General features: G+C 37.0%; 1 protein-coding gene across 2 annotated transcripts in view; it reads right to left on the bottom strand.

Moving 5' to 3' along the window:
* The window catches only part of Rsbn1l (round spermatid basic protein 1 like), an 85,553-nt gene that overhangs the window by 78,036 nt on the left and 1,517 nt on the right, over positions 1–6,000 (bottom strand). The window lies entirely within an intron of this gene.

Here is a 6,000-nt window from a genome sequence, read left to right as displayed (position 1 = left end):
GAATTAAATGAGTTAACAAATGTCACATAAACCGGAACAAATCAAAATAAGCCTAAAATTCAGTATCTTCTCTTAAAAAATATACCCAGACAATGGCAAGAAAATGACAGAAACAAAGTCCACCTTTGTTTCTAGGGGAAATTCTAACTATAACCTGAAATACAGTGTATAAAACACAGAAAGCTATTTGAGTGGGAAATTTTGTATGAAATTTTTTAAAACTCAGTAAAGTAAATAAATAAATAGAAAGCTGATGGTAAAATGGCAAATGCTTTGGCATAACAAAAGAAAGAAAAAAAATGACAATCTTTTGTTTCACTATTAGGCTTTGAACCTAGGGCCTTGTCCATGCCAGGCAAGCACTCTACCACTAAGCTGTACCCCAGAAACAGCAATCATATATACCACATACGCTCCTAAGGAAACAAGGGAAGTGTTTTGTTCTCCTTTAGTAAAATTTTAATGAAACTGACTCCAGGCTCAGTTGTATTCCAGACAGAAAAGGGATAAAATAAAATACTGCGATGAAAACAACTTATTAAATAAGTAGTTTCTTCTCTGACCAGCACTAGAACCCTATCGCCTATACTCATTATATCTGTGAGGCATAATAGTCAATGTTGCAACATCTGGAAACTGGGTTTTTAGAGGGTAAGAGTAAATGAAGTCACAAGGGTATGGGGTCTTATCCAATAAGACTACTGACCTTATAAGAAGAAATCAGTATCTCTCCTGCTCCACACCCAAAGGGCAAGTACCTAAGAAAGGTCACATGAGCACACACAGTGAAGGCAGACATCCACAGGCAGGACAAACGGCCCTTCCAAAACCAGATCATCGTAGAGAGACTGATCTCAGGCTTCCACCATCCACGTGTGAAAAAATGTTTCTGTACTCTAAGCCACCCAGTCTGTGGTAGTTTGTTATAGCAATTCAAGAGATTAAGACGTGACTCTTCTCCCCATCACCTGACCTAACACAGACACAGAAAACAAGAAAGACTTTTGTCTGAAGAAACCGAAAGCTCTTAACCCAGAAAAAAATAAAGATAAAAACATGGGCTTAGTCATTAAGCCCTGCTCATGCATGTTCAAGAGTTTTCAAGGAGTTTCAGTAACTTTGTCTTAAATATGAAAGAACTGCTAAAAATAACAAAGATTTGAAAACACCTCCAACTAAATGAGACCAAAGCAAACAGAACAAAGGTTAGGGACTGGAGAGACAGCTTATGTAGTGCTCTTGCACAGGACCCATGTTCTGTTCCCAGCACATAGCTATGTCAGGCAGCTCACAGTCCTGTAACTCCAGATACAAGGGCTCTGACACCCTACTCTGTCTGCCTCAGGCACTGTGATTCCACCCACACTCAGATACAAACATATAGACATAATTAAAAATAAAAATAGGAACTGAAGAGATGGCTCAGAGTTAAGAGCACTGGCTGCTCTTGGAGAGGACCTGGGTTTGGTTCTAAGAACCTCATGGCAGCCAACAACAGTCCCTAACTCCAGTTCCAGGGAATCTGACATCCCCCTTCTGGCTCTGTGGGTAGTAGACACGGATGCACTTACATATATGCAGGCAAAGCACTCATATACATAAAATAAAAATAATTAATTTAAAATAAATAAAAATAATTTTTTAAATTTTTATTTATTTTTATTTTATGTGTATAAGTAAAATGCCTGCATGTAAGTGCATCCGTGTTGTGCAATGTCCATGGGCCTATCCAGAAGAAGGTGTTAGATTTATGGACAGTTGTTAGCTGCCATGTGGGTGTTAGGATTTGAACCCAGGTCCTCTGCAAGAGCAGTCAGTCCTCTTAACTACTGAGTCATCTCTCCAGCCCCAAGTAAAAATAATTCTTCTGTCTTTTTGAGACAGGGTTTCCCTGCAGCCACAACTGGACTGGAACTCACTATGTAGTCCAGGTTGGCCTCCATTACACAAAGATCCCCTGCCTCTGCATCCCAAGAAATAAAAAGGTTAGAAGAACCAAAATCAATGCAGGACACAAAACATTTCAAAGACACTATAATTAGCATCCTTGAATTAAATAACAAATACGCTGAATCCATTACAAAGGAGCAAAAAAAAAAATATATCTATCACAATAGAGGAACAGAAACACAAGAACTTACAAATTTTCCCTTAAAGCTGAAAATTTTAAAACCAGTGGAAGGATTGAAATAACCCAGGGTAGAACACACAGCATTTTGGAGAGGTCAACTGTTCTCACCATCAGTACCAGAAGCCAGACGATAACAGAACACCATCTTCAAACTTTTTAGGGAAAAAAAAATTGTTGAAGAAATGTCCCAACAGCTAAAAGGTCAAGTGTGAAAATAAAAATAAAGTCCAGGGCCAGGCATGGTGGCACACGCCTTTAATCCCAGCACTCAGAAGACAAAGACAGGCGGATCTCTGTGAGTTCAAGGCCAGCCTGGTCTACATAGTGAGTTCCAGGACAGCTGAGGCTACAGGGAGACCCTGTCTCAAAAAGACCAATAAATAATAAATAAATAAATAAATAAATAATAAATAAATAAATAATAAATAAATAAATAAATTCCAGACCAGTATAGTTTCCTCATATTCACTACCTCTGGTAGAGAAAATCAAACTGAAAGAGTGAACCAAAAGGAAGAGTGAGTCCAGAAAAAAGGAATGCAGCAGGAATGAAAGGCCTCCCCCAAATGTCAGCTGAAGTCCCAAGGTGGACAGAGAGGCAGCCTTAGGAGGAAGCAATCCAGACTAACGCAGGACAGCTACAGAAGGAGTATGGTGCATCTGACAGATTTATCGATGTAGAAAACTGTAGAGAAGCATTTTAAGGAGCTGCCAGACGGTACAGAAAGATTTTGCTAGAGAAAACCAAGCAAAAGAAAAGATATATATAGAGAGAAAACTAAATCAGTTAACGATCCCCTCTCATCAGTGACAATCATGATGCAAACTCTAAACACAGGACTAGGGAGACAGCTCAGTGAGTAATAGAGCTTGCTGTGCACACATGCAGACGTGAGTTCAAATCCTAGCACCCACATAAAAAGCTGGGCATAGCTGAGTATGTCTGTAACCCCAGCATTGAAAGATGGAGACAGGTGGCTCCCTAAAGCTCCCTGGTCAGCCAGCCTAGTCAAAACAGCAATCTTTTGGGTTCAGTAAAACAGTCAGCTAAGGAAATAATGTAAACATCCATCCTCTGCATTCTGTGCCACATACACAAGCAGAAAGAAGACATCCTAAATATGAATTTAACCTAATACTGTACAGTATTAGAGAGCACAGATGAAAGATCTTCAAACACTCATCCTTTTAAAAATCACTATTTTATATACCTCAATGTATTCAATTCTAAGAAAATACTCTATTCTCACTGAAGTTCAATTCTGTAACTATATTTTCAACGTTTAAAAAAACAGTAAAATGCTCTGGTTTGGAATACTTCAGGATCATTCTAAGGAAAAAATCAGTTGGAAAATACAAAGCAGGCTGCAGGCAGTACTCTACTCCAGCTGGCTTTCCTATTGCAATATACTCAATAAACTATCTTTTCAGAGAGAGAAGCGAAAAGAATAAAATTTAGAAGATCAATACAAATTCTACTAGTTATTGGAATTGACGAAGGTGTGTTATATCTTCAGTACATGTCCATTTTTATTTTTCACTTTTTCCTTTTTTTGAGATAGGGTCTCTCTGTAACCCCAGCTGGCCTCAATCTCTTAAAGGTCTTCCTCTCTCTGCTTCCTGAGTGCTGGGATTAAAGGTGTGCACCACAGCACCTGGTGTTTGTTTTGTTTTGTTTTGTTTTAAGACAGAGTCTAGCTATGTAGTCTAGGCTGGCCTGGAACATAAAATCCTCTTTCTCCCGCCCAAATATTCTTATTACAGGTATGCACCACTATGTCCATGCTCCACACTTTTCAATTCAAATGAAAATTGGCTGTTTCAATTCAGTAGGTCCATCTGATTATTTTGTAATTTCATAAATCTAAACAGGCATGGTGGCCCTTGTCTGTAATCCTGGCAACTCAGGACTCTCAGGAAGGCCACAGTTGGTTCCAAAACAGCCTGAACTACATAGTATTTTTTTAATTTAAACCCTAAAATGTTCTGCATTTTTATAAGAAACAAATTTATTTGCAGACTCAGACTGTCATTCATGTCTATCATCTAAAACACTATTATCACCAAACAGCCTTGAAGATGTCACATGTATAATGAATGTATCAGCTCTGTACTCAAGGGTTCAGATTAATAATTTTCTTGTTTATTCCTCCTAGCTTTAAAAATGTATGGTGTCAATGACCTTTCCTCTATCAAGACTGACCCACCTATTAATTTTTTAACCCCATAAAATTTTTTTTAATCTTTTAATTTTTTTATGTGGTTAAAAAAATTAATAACCATGCTTCAGACTCAACATTTACTAAATGTTGTATCAGGTCGTTTCCTATACACGTTTATTTGAATGTTTTCTGTTAGGTTGATCACCAGTGTAAATATAAAGGAGTTCTAACCAGGTGTGGTAGTTCACACTATAATCCCAGCACTTAGGCAGGTGAGGCATAAGGATCACCTTGAGTCTGAGGTCACCCTGGTCTACAATAATGAAGTGGAGGCCAGCCTGAGCTACAAAGGGATATCGTATCTCAAAACAAAACAAATCCAAAAAATAATAACAGTAGTTCTAAAGATTTTTAAAACCCCTAGGTAAATAAAAGAGCTTACATGTTTAATAGAGATGCAGATCTTAAAACCTATTTTTCTTAAATATCTTTATAGCTAACTTCTGGTACTGTCTGTTAGATCAATAAGCTATGACCAGATTATTGAGGGGTCACTGAACTAATACAGCCAACTTAAGGACACACTTAAAAAGTAAATACCTCAAACATCAGTCATTTGGTCATTCCTTCACTAGGACTTTTACAAAAGGCAGAGAGAAATAAACAGCATATTACAAACTGGGAATTGTAGACTTTCAATTACTTCAATAAAAATATGTATGTTATCTTGCTACTTCACTGTCACTTTTTTTAAGTTAAAACAGAACCCAAACTTAGTTAAACTCAAACTTCAGAGCAATAATTTCCAATTTAATAGTTTCCACCAAGATACTAGAAAACTTTTTGCTTTGATTTTAATTTTTTCTCAAAAAAAAAATCTGTCCAAAAATAAAAATCTTATGCCTAGTCATTACTCCACATAGGTCATGGGAAAATATCATTCCCAGATCTTACTGTAAAAACTATCACCACTTATACTTGGACTTAAAAATAAGTGGTAGCCCTCAAAAGAAGGGTTTTAAATGTCACTTCAAACTATAACAATGTCTCTTTAACAACCATTTCACTATAATGGCCACATGTGTACACAATAGGGTTTTTTAAAATATATTTTAATTATTTATTTTTATTTTATGTGTATGAGTGTATTGCTTGCCTCAGATCCCCTAAAACTGGAATTACAAATAGTTGTTAGCCACCATGTGGGTGCTGGGAAACAAACCTGGGTCCTCTGAGTAGTAGTCAGTGCTCTTAACTGCTGAGCCATCTCTTCAGCCCCCCAGTATTTTGTTTTTAAATACTTATTTCTCTTCTGCCATTTGAATATTCCAACAATGTAATACCTACATTCACTTCCGTGAAGAACTTAGAAAAAGCAGATGAGCAGCTTACACACCAGAAAAAAAAAGACAGATTCCAAGCGGCATACGGATGGATTTCCAAACACTTATAACTTAAATTTCATATTTAACCATTAAAACAGTTTAAAAATACTAACCATCTAAAAATTCCGATTAGAAGGAATAAAAATTTCAACTTCAAAAACACTCCTAGGGGCACTGGGACCAGAGTACCTGACCATTAGCTTAGCTTAGATGTCAAAGCTCTGTAGCATCATCCTTTGAAACTGAAAAATAAGGCATTCTAATTTCGATAATTGTTCAAGATCTAAGCTACCATTAGATCCGCAAATGCTAAAACTGCTCGA

Source organism: Nannospalax galili, unplaced genomic scaffold (genome assembly GCF_000622305.1).
Source record: "Nannospalax galili isolate Female #2095 unplaced genomic scaffold, S.galili_v1.0 scaffold312, whole genome shotgun sequence".
NCBI classification, from domain to species: Eukaryota; Metazoa; Chordata; class Mammalia; order Rodentia; family Spalacidae; genus Nannospalax; species Nannospalax galili.
This window is presented reverse-complemented; position numbering and strand designations above follow the sequence as displayed.